Source organism: Centroberyx affinis, unplaced genomic scaffold, assembly GCF_046629955.1.
Source record: "Centroberyx affinis isolate AG114_WGS23_722 - 3 ecotype Tasmania unplaced genomic scaffold, CSIRO-AGI_Caff_v1 ptg001490l_1, whole genome shotgun sequence".
Taxonomy (NCBI): Eukaryota; Metazoa; Chordata; class Actinopteri; order Beryciformes; family Berycidae; genus Centroberyx; species Centroberyx affinis.
In genome coordinates this window covers 122,501-139,399 of record NW_027279955.1, presented here as the reverse complement: position 1 = coordinate 139,399, position 16,899 = coordinate 122,501, and the positions used below count along the sequence as shown (strand labels likewise).

Sequence of the window (16,899 nt, the reverse complement as noted above, 5' to 3'; positions counted from 1 at the left end):
TTTCTTTTGTTGTAGATTTCACATCCTCAGTAGAGTAACAGTCTCCACAGTAAACCTGAATTAAGCCTTAATCACACTGTGGCCATATTTGATTTACATCAGTGATTCTCAACCTTTTTCATATCAAGGACCCCTAAGTTAGTCCACATTAGGGCCATGGACCCGCATTTGTCTCTCGGATGCAAATCTGAGAATACTTTTATTGTTAGATATGATTTTGTCCAGAATTCTCTGACTATCTGTGTTGTAGGCAAAGATAACACTGAAACTATGATAATAAAAAAACAGTCATTCTTCTACATTCTGTAACTGTGTTAACTTCTTGAAAATGATATAATGGTGAAGTTTAACAATTCAGCAATTTGCTGGGGACCCCCTGGAACCCCCTCAAGGACCCCTGGTGGTCCCCGGACCCCACGTTGAGAACCACTGATTTACATCAAACTCGGAAGACAGAAAAGCAGATGGCAACAGAAACTCAACTGGTCTTTTGACAAGAAAAACTACAACATATAAACCAGAATTATTTTGACCTAGTTGGTTTGGAGACAAATATAACGTTAACAACATGAAGTACCGGACTGCTAACATTAGCTAAACGTTGTGGACCTAGCGTTATGTATCAACATCAATCCAGTTGCTGCAGTCTTTGATTTGGACATTCTCCAGCATTCTTCCACCATATCCAAGGATAATGTTGATGCATATTTAATTTTTAGTTGAGTTTGCCTACCTACCTATCTTCCAGTTAGGGTTTCCCACCACCAGCATGATGTATATCAAATGAGTGCTATGCGAATAAGGCAAATGACCTAATGAAGCTCAGGTCCTGGTCTAAGTACTACCACGCTCTACAGCTCAAGGTTCTCAGTGTCCCAGTCTACTGCTCAAACACCACCAAACACCAGTCCATTAGGTCAACTTCTCCATTACTTGTGGATGAATTACACTGTGTGAAAGAGCTGGGTATGAGAGTGTCTGTGTTGAAGATGCAGACTGGGGGGCTGGTGAGACTGGGAGTACTGGGGAGAATGACATGTGATGAGTCTGGGCCTTGAGACAGTTCATGTTCCAGACTGACACATATTGGAAAGAGGTACGCTGTCAAACTGGACAACCAATGGAACGTACAACATGCCACAAACAAACTGATGACAAAGAGGGGGATCTTCTTCGACAGTACAGCACTGTCTTATGGGTCATGAAGTTTTATAATAAACATGCCTCCAAGAAAGTGCGTCTTATACTGTATGCTTCCAAAAATAGGGGTTTGGATCATGTAGGTATCAAGGTTATTATCGTTAACGAAAACTAACAAAATAACAAAAACTAGGTGTGAAAAAACATTTTTGTTAACTGAAAAAAAAATAAAAATGAGGCTTTACAAAAAACGATAACTAACTGAAACTGTATTGTGGGTATTGTGGGAGCATTTTCAAAAAATAAAAACTAAACTAAACTAGCAAACCCGCTTTAAAAACTAATTAAAACTAAACTGAAATTGAAAACAAAAAGTCAAAATGAAATAAAAATAAAACTAATGAAAAATGCAAAACTATAATAACCTTGGTAGGTATGAGCTAGATATGGTTTGATGACACGCAAGTATTTTTGAAAATGTATGTATACAATTTTTTCTAATTAATTCTAATATAATGTCTCCATGTATATTGTGTTTTGATTATTTCTACAATTTCTATATTTTCTATATATTGTATATATCCTATGTATTTTTTGAATATCCTGGTACCATGTATATACTTATATATGCCTACCCATTGAAACGGATAAGATTAAGTCGCACCTGCCTGATTTATTTGTGGTGACGTCACATATCAGGTGACAGTGAAGCCTATTTACAGGATGAATAAACATCCTGTAAATAGGCGTGTGTGTAATTGTAATTTGACCTGACGAAGATCCATCATGGATCGAAACGTTGTCATGAAATAAAGAGTTAAAGATTACTTCGGTGTGCGGGTTCTACTTCTCAACTGATGATCGGCACTTAACCCAGCACCCACTGTCCATGTGCGTATGGTTAGTTGTTGGCTGATAGAAAGAGGGGGATCTTCTCATAGGACTTAATAGACTAGACACTCCACACAATGTACAAAGTTACTCAGAAAGACACTGTGTGATTGCATGTGTATCAGAACCAGCACAAGCCTATGCTTTTAAGTTTCCGTTACCTAAGTATGTTTGGAAATTGTTAGTTTTTATTTTTATTTCATTTTGACTTTTTGTTTTCAATTTCAGTTTAGTTTTAATTAGTTTTTAAAGCGGGTTTGCGGGTTAGTTTTAATTTTTTGAAAATGTTTAGTTTTAGTTTAGTTTTTATTAGTTTCAGTGTTAGTTTTAGTCTTTTTTTGTAATATGGGGTATTTGTCAGGGACGAGATTCAAAAATTCAAAATACTAGGCTTATGTATGAAATAAATTGACAAAGACGAAAACTAAAGACATTTTCTCTATAATTTTAGTTTATTTTAGTTAGTTTTGTAAACACACAATACAGTTTCAGTTAGTTATCGTTTTTTTGTAAAGCCTCGTTTTTATTTTTATTTCAGTTAACAAAAATGTTTTTTCACACCTCGTTTTCGTTATTTCGTTAGTTTTCGTTAACGATAATAACCTTGGGCCCATGCTACACCCTTCCATGAAGTTTCATGAAAATCGGGCCAGTAGTTTTTCCGTAATCCTGCTAACAGACAAACAAACGGCACCGAAAACATAACTTCCTTGGCGGAGCTAATAAAAATCAATTTTTTAAAGAGTAACTAAACCCCAAACCCAAATCTGTGGTGACACCTGACACCTAATGGTGAAAAGTAGGGTATTGAACTGGCCATCTACTATTGGCGGGTCTTTGGTGTCAGGTAATGTCACCCTCTATGGAGTACAGCACCACCATCAAGACAAATGGACGATATGATGTCACACATGAACGTCATACATGAGCCTCCCTCGTCTTCCACCAGGCCAGGTAAACACTCTGGCCTCCTCACAGCGTTGCGCAAGATGTCAAAGTGTAGAGGTCCATCAGAAAGAGAAAACACATAGAACAAAGAACGCTTTCTGGAGTCAACTGGTCCTCCTAATAGGAAAGAACATTCCAGAGGGGCACAAAAAGATGACATTTAATATACACTACACAATAAGTTGAAAGGAATCTGCCCCTCTGCCGCAGGCTCCTCTGTAATCTGAGGTTCTAATCGTTTGTTTGGACCACAGTAGAGTCTTATTTTAGATGATTACATATATATATTACATATATCGAATGTAGGTCAGGTTGGAGATGAAAGGACCTAAACTGCATTTGCTCTTTAGCGAGGGTATTGTTGGGAGGGACCTATAAAGCTGGATTTACATACTTAACAAGCAAGATTTACAAACTAAACACTTTTTTTCTGATCTAATCTATTGCTGAGTCAGAATGAGATATTTTCAGAATCAATTTGTCTCAATTCTGATATTATATTTTGCCATGCTGTTTGTCAGGTGGTAAAATCTGATATATTTAGTCTTAAAAGAGAGAAGAAGATATACAGAATCTTACAAACTGAGCAAAAGCATATCATGAATATAAAGGGGATACAGTGTATACATTTGTTAATATCCCAAATAATATAATTATATCCCCTATATCTTATTCAGGTTAAATTAAGATTTTTTACTTGCCTAACCTTAACTATTAGCCTTTTCACATTACATACACATTAAACTGGAATGTCCGATAACACTTTACAATAAGGGTCACTAAGTTAAGGGTTAGTTAATGCTTAATAAGCATTAACTAACCCTTAATTAACAGTTAACTAATGTGTCTGGTAATCATTTACTAATGGTGTTCATGTTAACTAAGGTATTAATTTATATATTATTTAATAGTCATCTTTATAAATTATTAAATAATGTATAAATTAATACCTTAGTTAACATGAACACCATTAGTAAATTACACATTAGTTAACTGTTAACTAAGGGTTAGTTAATGCATATTAAGCATTAACTTAATAAGCAGGTTAGTTCTCGGGTTAGTTAATGCTTAATAACCCTAACTAACCCTTATTAACCCTTTCATGCATGAATTATTAAATCACAAAGTAATATTTTTTTTTAATGTTTGTTTTTACTTTTAAACAAGTGAAAAATCATGCCAGTAACTTTTTTTTCAATATATTTTATTCTGAAGGAGTTAGGTATCTGTCCACTGCAGTGGACACCATGCATCAACGGTATAAAAAGTGAAAGGGTTAATGTTTAATAAGGGTTAGTTAATTCTTAATAAGGGTTAGTTAATGCTTAATAAGGGTTAGTTAATTCTTAATAAGGGTTAGTTAATGCTTAACTAACCCTTAACTTAGTACCCTTATTGTAAAGTGTTACCGAATGTCCAATTTGTGCTATTGTCACACAATCTTCACCTTATGTCCACAACATGTAATCTATGTTTCAGAGTGTTCGTAACCTACTTATGATGAACCCAGTATTCATGTCTACTCAGTGAGCTTATCAAATGAGCAGTAGGTTTTTACTGCAGCAGACACAATCAATACAAACACTCACGTCTGCAGTCATCCCCAATAGACTGCAGGTTATTACCTCCTTTCAACACACTTCTGACAGAAATGTGTCGGTAGAGTCAAAGTTCACGTTCAAAAGAAACACTGCTGATTTAAAAGCCTTGTTTGATAACGTGCCAATGGAAGGGCTGGATGCCATGTTAAATGTCCCTAAGCCTTCTGCCTGACCTGCTTATCACAGAATATACCAGTCAACCAAACTACCTGAAAGACACACACACACATACACACATTGCTGGTGTAACTAGGTCACTAATAAAAGAGCTGCAAAGCCCAAACTTTGGCTTTTAAATCTCCTTAAAGAGTTACAGCTGACAGATGACAGACTCACTTCGCTTTCTAATTATTATTGGTTACTGCCCCAGTGTGTTAATCTTATACTGTTCTTCATATTCCAATTGTATATGACACTTCTTTTGGTTTACATTTGAAATCATATTTTATCCTATATCTCATGCGTTGCAAAGGCGTTCTCTTGTGTGATTTTTATACATCAAAAAAATTGATTTGAACTGTTTTTGTACCCAGGAGAGAGTGAGAAGATCCTAAATGAGACAAATGCGTGAACATAATTAGATTTTCTCTCATTTCCCAAGAGATCACACAACTAAACATGGATCCAAGCAAGCAGTAATGCAAGCAGATCTCTCATTCTTTCATTCTTTGTCTGGGTGAATAAAGGGAAGAGGAAGTGGTTATGGCTGGAGGACAGAATATGGGCTGGTGTGTCACTTTGACCTGAAACACACACACATAATAATCTTAATTAACACAATAGTCTCTGTATCCAAAATCACATGCACACTCTTACACACACGCACGCACACACACACACACACTCTCCCACACACACATACCACTATCTCCATTAACTCACATATAACTCACGTTTCCTCTGGTCTCATTTTCACTCCTCCTCCAGGCATCACATCCAACCCAGACCTCCCACACATGAGAACCTTGGCAGTGTGTGTGTGTGTGTGTGTGTGGACCTCCCAGGTAGTCCAGTCTTTAGTTCCAGACAGGGCTGAGTTCACTGGGTCACGAGAAGCTCCTCCAAGTCGGGGGCCAGCTTATGGTCTGGATTGATGACTAATGTTTCAATTATTAATTAAAGAGGTAATCCTCAAATTCCCTTTTTTTTATTATTATTTTGTCTCCATCTTTGGTGCTCAGCACTCATTGCTGTGGTGTGCACTGCTCTTCCCAGAGATCACCTGTCAATCAAACAGTGTGGGCGGAGCTTGGATTTTCAGTTCAGCCTACCCAGTTCTTCTACCCAGAAGAACTACCCAGTTCTTCTTTCAGCTTTGGTGAGTGATGCCAAGTCTAAATTCACACCTACAATATATTTAAGAGCTCATTTGCTGACGGACACATATACAGTGTATACACTCACAAACACACACACACACACAGACAAACTCACTGACCCACTTTGAATGAGTGCCTGTGATACCAAAGAATCTTGGCTAATGCAGAAAGTGATGAAAGTTTGCTGTCAAATCATCTCTCTCTCTCGCTCTCTCTCTCTCTCTCTCTCTCTCAGTGCATCTCTCTTTCTTCTTGGTCTGTAAAGAGTGATTATACCTTGCTCGACCAGGGATGCTGCCCTCTCAGGCCAGATCTACCCCTCCTGTGTCTCTCTCTCTCTCTCTCTCTCTCTCTCTCTCTCTCTCTCTCTCTCTCTCTCCCTCCATAGGCCATGCTTGACCAAAGAAACATCTCCAGTGGTCCAGCACAACCACAGCCATTACAGTCATGGGCAGCCTTGCAGTTCCATATGTCTCCAATGGTACACATGCAGAGAGACCAGCATTGTATATAAAAATATAAATGGTGAGATGATTTCTGTTTTTTTCTTTCCTTAGAATCCATGCTTGTACATGTCCACGCTGGACAAAATGGACAAAAACTAGCTTTTTACCAAAAGAAAAATAGCTGCCACAGCTGATTGGTGTCCTTTTTGAGATTCTGAAAATGTTCAGGACGTCAAGCTGTTCAGTTTTAGTGCTTTTATGCAAATCTGAACAATTCATGTACATTTGGCCAGGACTACATGTCATTTCCTCCTTCCTGTGTAACCCTCAAATTCGACTAAAGGCATTGCATTGCCATCTGCGTGGCATCAATGTGTCGTTCTAGCTGCTCCACAGAGAGCTTTTATCTTGAAAGTGGAGCAGAGGGGAAAAGTGTCTGAACCAGATTCATCAATATGCAGAATGAGCTGAAACACTGAGCTGAAACAAATTACAGACAGACACTAGTATAGTAGTTTACAATTATCTTGCTTCTGGAGTATGCTGGTTACTTGAAAAATGTATCGGCCTTTGACCTTGAATTGAACATCCGCCCTCCTGCTGAAGTCTGTGCGTCAGAAGAGAACAGCTAAAGACCTTCACTGCAAGTTGAGAGAAATAGAGGCTCACTGAGAAAGAGCCCTTTACTACTGTTACACATACGCACACACACACACACACACACACACACAGACGTCACTGGCGGCGAGGTGACGAGGCCATAGGGAAATGACCCTGAGCCATTTGTAAACCACTTACTTTCTGCTAATGACAAACAATATAGATCTTAAGTCTTCTTTCCAAACAGCCATACTGGCAGAGGGAGTGGCTGGATTCTAAAGAATTACACAACCTGTGAATAACTTATATACTATAACTGATAAAGTGTTCATTAAAAAGGTGGTTAAACTACATGAACCCCAGTCAGAGATCATCATATGGCAAACAACCACCAACAGAAACAAAAAACTGTTCATTTTCAGAAAGGCATTAATTTATGCATGTCCTCCTGTAAGACCCTGTCTTCATATAAGTTAGATGAATTTTGCAAATGAAAAGGTTGGTAAACTGAGTATATGGTACAGGGTGAGGACAGGGTGCAGGATGTGGACAGGGTACAGGGTATGGACAGGGTACAGGATATGGACAGGGTATAAGCAGTAGACAGGGTACAGGGTATGGACAGGGTACAGGATATGGACAGGGTATAGGGGGTTGACAGGGTACAGGGTGTGGACAGGGTATGGACAGGGTACAGGATATGGACGGGGTATAAGGGGTTGACAGGGTACAGGGTGTGGACAGGATGTGGACAGGGTATAACGGGTTGACAGGGTACAGGGTGTGGATAAGGTACAGGGTGTGGACAGGGTGTGGACAGGGTACAGGATGTAGACAGGGTACAGGGTGTGGACAGGGTACAGGATATGGACAGGGTATAAGGGGTTGACAGGGTACAGGGTGTGGCTAGGGTATGGACAGGGTACATGATGTAGACAGGGTACAGGGTGTGGACAGCATACAGGATATGGACAGGGTATAAGGGGTTGACAGGGTACATGGTGTGGATAGGGTGCAGGGTGTGGACAGGATATGGACAGGGTATAAGGGGTTGACAGGGTACAGGGTGTGGATAGGGTACAGGGTGTGGACAGGATATGGACAGGGTATAAGTGGTTGACAGGGTATAGGATGTAGACAGGGTACAGGGTGTGGACAGCGTACAGGGTGTGGACAGGGTATAAGGGGTTGATAGGGTACAGGATGTAGACAGCGTACAGGGTGTGGACAGGGTATAGGATGTAGACAGGGTACAGGGTGTGGACAGCGTACAGGGTGTGGACAGGGTATAAGCAGTTGACAGGGTACAGGGTATGGACAGGGTACAGGATATGGACAGGGTATAGGGGGTTGACAGGGTACAGGGTGTGGACAGGGTATGGACAGGGTACAGGATATGGACGGGGTATAAGGGGTTGACAGGGTACAGGGTGTGGACAGGATGTGGACAGGGTATAACGGGTTGACAGGGTACAGGGTGTGGATAAGGTACAGGGTGTGGACAGGGTGTGGACAGGGTACAGGATGTAGACAGGGTACAGGGTGTGGACAGGGTACAGGATATGGACAGGGTATAAGGGGTTGACAGGGTACAGGGTGTGGCTAGGGTATGGACAGGGTACATGATGTAGACAGGGTACAGGGTGTGGACAGCATACAGGATATGGACAGGGTATAAGGGGTTGACAGGGTACATGGTGTGGATAGGGTGCAGGGTGTGGACAGGATATGGACAGGGTATAAGGGGTTGACAGGGTACAGGGTGTGGATAGGGTACAGGGTGTGGACAGGATATGGACAGGGTATAAGTGGTTGACAGGGTATAGGATGTAGACAGGGTACAGGGTGTGGACAGCGTACAGGGTGTGGACAGGGTATAAGGGGTTGATAGGGTACAGGATGTAGACAGTGTACAGGGTGTGGACAGGGTGCAGGATGTGGACAGGGTACAAGGGGTTGACAGGGTACAGGATGTGGATAAGGTAAAGGGTGTGGACAGGGTATGGACAGGGTACAGGGTACATCCAAAACTCTGCTGCCAGGATTTTAACTCGGTCTAGGAAACATGATCACATCTCACCGATCCTGGCTTCCCTACACTGGCTACCTGTTGCTTTTAGAATTGATTTTAAGATTTTATTGATTGCTTACAAAGCCCAGAGAGGCCTGGCCCCAAGCTATCTATCAGGTCTTTTATTGCCCTATGTCCCTTCCCGCTCCCTGAGATCTTCGGATACGTCTTTACTTGTTGTTCCAAGGTCCAGATTGTTACATAAAGGGGATAGAGTGATTTCATTATATTTTATGGCATTTTAGTTCATTTTACTCTATTTGTGTTTTTATAATGTGTTTTTTTTATGGCTTTTAGTTGCTTTTATTGTTTGCACTCATTTTTATTCTCTTTGCATTTTTTAGTATTATTATTATTATTATTACAGGGTGTGGACAGAGTACAGGGTGGGACAGGGTACATGCAGGGTACAGGATGTGGACTGAACCATGGCCCTGCAGCAGTAGCAATGCAGCCAGAGGGTTCACACTCCCAAAGCCAAACAGCAGAGTGTGTTGTAGTGGGACAAGTACAGCTCATGTATGCTGAGGCATGCTGGGACAGGTTGTATGTGTAATGAGGACCTGATGGGGCACTACGAATGTTCAAACTTGCAGATTACATAACAAGTGTAATACACTGCCTTTGAACAGCAAGGGCGTCATAAAACAAATTTTGTGATTACCATTGTAGCCAGGCTTGTTAATAGCACACCTGGCTCAGAGAGTGGACACCTGTACCTGCACACACACACACACACACACACACACACACACACACACACACACACACACACACTGTATTTGCATGCAGGACTTACCAGGTCAAGCATGATAAACACATGGCAGCTTTCATCTCAACATGCATGGATCTGTAAAGGGAGTTTCAGTGTGTGCAGCTGGAGGAGAAGGCAGGAGGCATGAGCATGGTGTGACTTCATGACATGAAACACAGCTGATCTTAACAGTAACATTTAATCACATACAGTGTACAGTATATTAGTCACACTTTCTCTGTGTGTTCTGTTTGTTGCTGCTGTTTCATTGCACAGAACTCAACTAAGCTGCTTTTGGTCGATTCATGTAAAACTGCATAGCTGATTATGAGAAACCTGGTTAAGACCCTTGGCCTACTCCCATATCAAACAGGATACTGTGGCATGGAAACATTTTACTGCTTTCACTTTTGGTTTTCACCGCCTGTTGAACTCAGACTCCGACATTTTGATGTCAACGAAAAATTGTCAGAGATTTGGAGTGTGCTGTTCTATGGTCTAGGCAGTTTTCCTTATTTAAATGTCAGAGCACTATGTGTTTCATTATATATCGTATATACATACATGAACTAAATATGAACTATTATGAACTTACCATATACATACATAAACTAAAGTATGAACTAGCTGCATACCTAGATGCATATGTTTTTCATATACTTTTTATGTTCTTCCACAGTGGGAGGACATTGAAAGCTCCACTGGACCCCCAGACAGCACTCAGCATGAAATTCAACAGCAAGCGCTTTACAAATGATGGTGATTTTTTTTTTTTTTGAGGATGTGACAACTGCACTGTAGAAGTAACAGTGACAGTGACGATGAGCAGTATTTACCATCACTATTACTATTGGGATCAAAGAAGGAGGGGGCAGCTGACAGGTGACAAGAACCGTCTAACGCTTTTATTTTGAAGGCAAACGTACTAAATAATTAGTAAATTCACTTGCTGCAGCCCACTGGATGAGGGTTTCTCTGTCTTTTTTGCCCCCATGGTTGACTTTGAGGTTGTGTTTCTTCTTCTTTTGTGTTTTTTTAATATGCACATCGCATATTAATATGTATTGATTCACATTTGATGCCGCAAGTTTCCGTGAGATTAGAGGTCCCGACATCAGTGACGCTTCAGGAGTCTGTGTGTGTGTGTGTGTGTGTGTGTGTGTGTGTGTGGGTGTGTGTGTGTGTGTCTGTGTGTGTGTGTGAGTGACACCCTCTAGATTTACCACTCACTCAAAATCGGTGAAATCTGTCACTGTGCGCGTGATGCAATGAGTTTTCCTTATCGGTTAGGATTTTAAAAGTCTTCTAGTGTGTGTGTGTGTCCCCCCCCCCCCACCCCTCCCCCACCTCAGAGGGAATATTGGAGGCGCCTGGAAAACCTAGTTGTCTGGCCCAGTTCTGTTCAGGCTGCAGTCCATCTGACAGTCTGGTTCAACTCCTTTCATAATCCTGAATCTTAACGAGGTCGAGAAGTAGAATATTTATCTTATAATAGGGAGAATATTTATTAGATTACAAGGTCAGGTGAACCATGCTGGAAAAACTGAATTCTAACTAAATCGAAGAAACATTATTGACACGAGTTAACTGGGTTATGAGGACGAGATGTAGCTCTCATTTCTTCCCTCTCTCCTCTCCTCTCCTCTGTTCTCCCCCCCGTCTCCTCTCTTCTCCTCTCTTCTCCTCTTCCCTCCCACCCAGCAGACCTAGAAACTATATTGGGCAGTGGTTATATTGGTCCAGGCTACCTATCACATGTTAACTGCCATCTCCCCAGTGCATCCATCTAGGTCAGGTTGAAAGTTGAAATGGGTCAATAACAGCTTTCTTCAGTCAAGCAGTTCTGACATACATTATATATTACATATCATCTCATATACATATCATACATCTTTGCACTCTGCACCATTGCACTATTGTCCTTTGCTTACAAATTCCAGTGTTGTTTACATATATATATGTATATATACTTTTTTTTATATATATGCATATTTGTACATAGTAGTTGAATGTTTAGGTTCTTCCTCTGTTCATCTTGTTGTCCTTGTTTTTAGCTGTACATTTATTCTGTGTAAGTACATTGAGAGCAACGAAAATTCTTTTATTCTTTGTTGTTATTGTTGTTATGATTGTTTATTGTTTGTTACTGTTTTTCTTGTTTTTTTTCTTTTACTTTTATTGTTAGCTATCACTTTTATATTTTCATTAGCCTTGATGAGGATTATACTGTTGTTCCTGCTTGCTGCTTGTCATTAACATGAAATTTAAAACTCAATAAATAGTTGTTCAAAAAGAAAAAAAAAAAGAAAAAAAAAGAGAGCAACGAAAAATCAAACTCCTTGTATGTGTACATACTTGGCCAATAAAGCTAATTCTGATTCTGATATACATATATTACTTCCATATACCAGTTTAGATGTAGGCTCCAATCCACTCAAAATACTCCCTTCAACAGCATATTGTATATATTCTATAAAACATGTTTTGCTTTATTATTACTTATTATCACGATTTACTGCCACAATGACCCCAATTTCTTCGCAGGGATCGATAAAGTTTTCATCTGATCTAAACATGACCCATAAAGGAACTGAAAATGTAAACGGATTTGGTGCGTTTGGTTATGGCGCCATCTAGTGGATGAGGAAATACCTGCAGCATGTAATGAGAGGCAGTGACAGTGAAGAGAGAATAGCTGGAAGCATCTTCCTCACTGCTGCGCTGTTGATGTTAATGTAGCCTTTAAAGTGAAAGGTTAGATGGATTGGCAGCCTGGAAATGGCACTCTATCAGCAGGAGGCACACACACACACACACACACACACACACACACATTTCACATCATAATCTATGATCTAAAACAAGGGAATTACTTAAATGTAATCCTGACAGAGTACAGGGAGAAAAGAAAACAGGGCAAGAGGACAGGAGAGAAGAACAGAAGAGAAATGAAGAAGATGAGATCAACAGAAAAGAAGAGGAGAGGAGATAAAAAAGAAGCAGAGGAGGAGAGAATAGAAGGGAGGAGAAGAGAAAAGAGGAGGTAACAAAAGGAGAGATAAGAGATGTATAAGGCCAGAAAAAACAGCAAATAAAAGAGGACAAGAGAATGGAAATGTTTAATGTTCCTGCATTAGATTGAAACAGGAAGAGAGGTCAGTAGATACAGAGGCATCTTCCTGTTTTAACATGCACATACACAATCAGCTGTCACTGAGTTCACACACACACACACACACACACACTGAGTCAAGCCTTAGCAGATAAACAGGTGAGATATTAAGCCAAATGTGTCTTTTTTTATATTGTTCATTACAAAACAAACAACAAAGCAGGTCACATTGAAACGGATTGAAAAGAAGTGCTACTTTCACGATATTTCTGAATCATACATTTCATATTTTGGTATATTTTTAATATCGTAATTATTCATTTTATTCTTTGCCTCAGTAAGTCCTACTGCTGTTTTGTTTTTTTGTTTTTTTGCACAATCTAATAATGCTGTAATGCACACTTTTTCTCATACTTTCCATTCATACACTGTAGAATGTTTATATTCTTATTTTTTTGCTGCATCCTATGACTGTTTGCTGCTGCAACAATCCACTTTCCCAAGTTTCATCTAACCTGATTTTACTTTAGCATTGATGATTTTAAAAATGCAATTATGCCTATGGAGAAGGCAAATAAAATGTATATTATACTATATTTCTATTCTATTCTATTCTATTCTATTCTATTCTATTCTATTCTATTCTGTGCATGTTCTGTGATTCAGCCTAGTCTCCTGGAACAATATCAGCAACACATTTGAAGGTGTCTACATGCATAATATTTATAAAAAAAAGTTGACAACTTAATGAACTTAATGAGGTTCCTTCCTAGTTTTTCCTGGTTGGTTGTTGTAGTCGTTATGACTTGCTGGCATCTCTGTTCTCAGGCTGGTTTGATTAAGGTTGACTCTGTGGAAAGAAAGCACTATCCCAGTTATTCTATTTATTTCAAATTCCAAATTTTCCCCGGAAAAAACCTACCAGACACCGGGTGTTTAGGACAGCAAATGTAAAAGCTTTCATGAACTGGCCATAGCTTGAGTCACTATTGTGTTATATCATCAGAGACAGAGGGTAGCAAAACAGATATTTAGTTCTATGAAAATGTCTTGCAAAAGTCTGCTGCTACAAATATTAAAAGGTCCAAAGGTCCATGGAGATTTGCCTGGTGATTCAACACAGTCCGTCAGGAAAAGTCAGACCCAAACCACAGAAAGTTGAATCTTCCTTTCCTCTACCAGACACAGCAGAACCAGGACTCTCTTCTATCTGCAGGCCAATGCTGAGCGCTAACAGGCTCTGCTAGGAAGAGATAGAGAGAAAAGGAAGGAGGAAACGGGGGTGAATCTTCAATTTGAATTGACATCTATCTACTGTTTATCCACTAAAGGACTGATTGCAGCCACATGAGAACATAAAGCCTTGTATATAAAGGCCTACCAATGAACCTGCAGGATGTGGAAGATACTGTAGATCCATGAGATGTGTGATATATTCTCTTGTTTACCTTAGTGTTTGGTCGGGATGTCACTTAGCATCTGAAGAAAGAGGGAGAAATTAGAAATGAGTGTCACTCATGCACAGATACACTCACTGCTACTTGCTATCTGCTATAGCAGGAAACCAGGGAGATGAGATACATACTCTGCAGTATAGTCTTTCAGGAAATCTGATAATAAATGCTAATAATTCCAATCATTTTCTGGTTGCTATGCCAACTCTTGTGGTAACCATGTGAGGTCGTCATAACTCAAACTTTGTTGTTTTCAATGTTTTAACTTCAACTGAAGCCTTTCCATGCTCCTCTATAGCCTTGTTTTTATTCTCATGTATGTAGGCTACACTACTTTGGTGAAATCTTTTCAGACAGTATATGTATTGGTAACCTTATTGTATAAAGCCATATTGCCTTATTGGGATTATGGAGACTGCATTACTGCTGCCTATATAAAGGGCTTTCACGTGATGTAACACACACTCTGGCAGCCATATTGCAGGTCCACAGCTCTTGGACAGCAACGCCTGTGAACAACTTGGCCGTCTCAACTGTTTGGAACAGACATGGTTAATTTCTGGGCTGTTTTTGAGTGGAAACTGATCATTTCATGATTGATACATGTGATTGATGATTGATGACATGATGATTTTTAAGAGTTTCCTGCAGAAAGGCAAGTGACATGAAATCATAGCCTACATTTCAGAAGCTAAAAAATACATTTCATATCAAAGAGTTTGTGTGTCCAGATTTGGCCCAAGGGTGTTCAAAATTGGCCATCGGTAAGATAACTATCACTGTCCTATTAACACATACACACTAGCTAACGTATCTTGTAGAAGCTAGCATTAATAGTGGCTATAGTTGCATGTTAACACAAGCAAATAGTAAACATGTTGTCCCCCACCAGTGATGTAGTTCCACCCTTGGGTCAGTCAGTGATTGCTGAGTGTACTTAAAATATGAGTGAAATTGTATAAGCATTTTGGTATGGGACAATGAAAGGACAGATTGACCATATATTTCTGTTGCCTACTCTCCTCAGAATTAGGCTTACAAGTTATATCTTGAAATGTAGTAACTGTAATTGTCCTGTTTTTACTCAATACAGTACAAAATATAAGAACTATAATACACAATAAATACAATCCGTACATTACACAATGTACACTACAATACAATTTATAATACAATATACAATATAACATACAACACCAGGATCGTGAGTGTTATGAATAATATAAATGCTAAATGATAAGTGATATATAGTATTGCAGAGTAGGTAAGTGATAATATGATATAAGTCCAACAACTGTACAATAACTACAGTGTCTTGGGGTTAGAGGTTTGCCCAAAAATTCTCTATTGACTCTCACTTCAACACATCAACCCAGTCTGATGTCTCCAAGTGTGTAGCTTGTGTAGACTATTATGTTACCTATGATAACTTTAACTGTATTGCTTTACCACTGAGTCCCCATTCATTGTCCCCCACATTGTATGATAACTTTAACTGTATGATCTGCTTTACCACTGAGTCCCCATTCATTGTCAATGCCGCCCCCTAGCGGCACAAAGTCAGCATTACAATGTGACTAACTAACGAATGAACAAACTAACGGACAGAGACTGATCCATGGTCCCCCCTTTGGTGGGGGACAATTAACATCAGTTGCTTTGCTAAATTAGCTTGCTGGCTAGTGAGCTAGTTAAAATAAGCCAAAAAACAACAGTTTGTTCAGGTTAACTGAACTGAACACTTTTACTGAGAACGTTACTGAATGGATCTACAGCCACACCACAATAAGCTGACTCAGCTAGCTCTCTGTTTCTAACCAGGTTGTTATATATTTAGACATTATTTGTGCACAGCTAATTCTCCATGATGAAGCCAGATGTGGCTGATAGAAGATTTGTGACACAACTGCAAAGCCTCTATTACTCCTCTGAGGTACCCATAGTCACAGTAATGAACACCCTTTCAGCTTGTATATTGCTATATAAATCTTGTCAGGTCACACAGATGTTCACCTCCACTGAGAATGAACTGGAGAAGATCAAAGAGTTGACTGGGCAATCTCCCAGGGGAAATTTATAGGGATATGGTGGTACATTTCCTGAATCAGCTTACTTATCATCGGTATAGGGGAGAGAGGGGCTGGTTGTCACATGGGTATGTTGTGTTAGTGGCTTTATTTCTTAAACAAAATATTTTAGAGCCAAAAGTCCAATTACGCAAATGTTTGAATGGCAAATAAGCCATTTTACATCATAAAACATCAAATTAAATGTGTATATACATGTACATTAATACTGTATTAGAAACTGTATCAGAATTTGTATTTGTCAGTTCATCCAGATGGGTTATTTTACCTGGTGTGTGATGGGTGTTGATTCCTGAGATTACTTTGTTTTCAATACAAGAGTATGTTTTATAGTGTATATACTTCAGAAAAAAATGGAATTAGGGCACAAACAAAGCACACTTGTCTATGTGACAACATGCCCCGAGTGGTATTTCATCAGTAATAACCTTTGCTTCCAGTAAATTATTCAAAATGTAAAAATTAAACACTTTAAT

General features: G+C 39.5%; 1 protein-coding gene across 2 annotated transcripts in view; it reads right to left on the bottom strand.

Moving 5' to 3' along the window:
- Positions 1-12,928: 12,928 nt before the first annotated feature.
- LOC139650422 (overexpressed in colon carcinoma 1 protein homolog) overlaps positions 12,929-16,899 on the bottom strand; it is a 9,110-nt gene continuing 5,139 nt past the window's right edge. The window contains exons 5-6 of one of the 2 annotated variants that reach the window (XR_011695641.1): positions 14,331-14,361; positions 12,929-14,125 (exon numbers count right to left, since the gene is read on the bottom strand). The gene's annotated coding sequence lies outside the window, so the exon portion shown is untranslated. The remainder of the gene's footprint in view (positions 14,126-14,330; positions 14,362-16,899) is intronic. The other variant, XR_011695640.1, reaches the window with a different exon arrangement.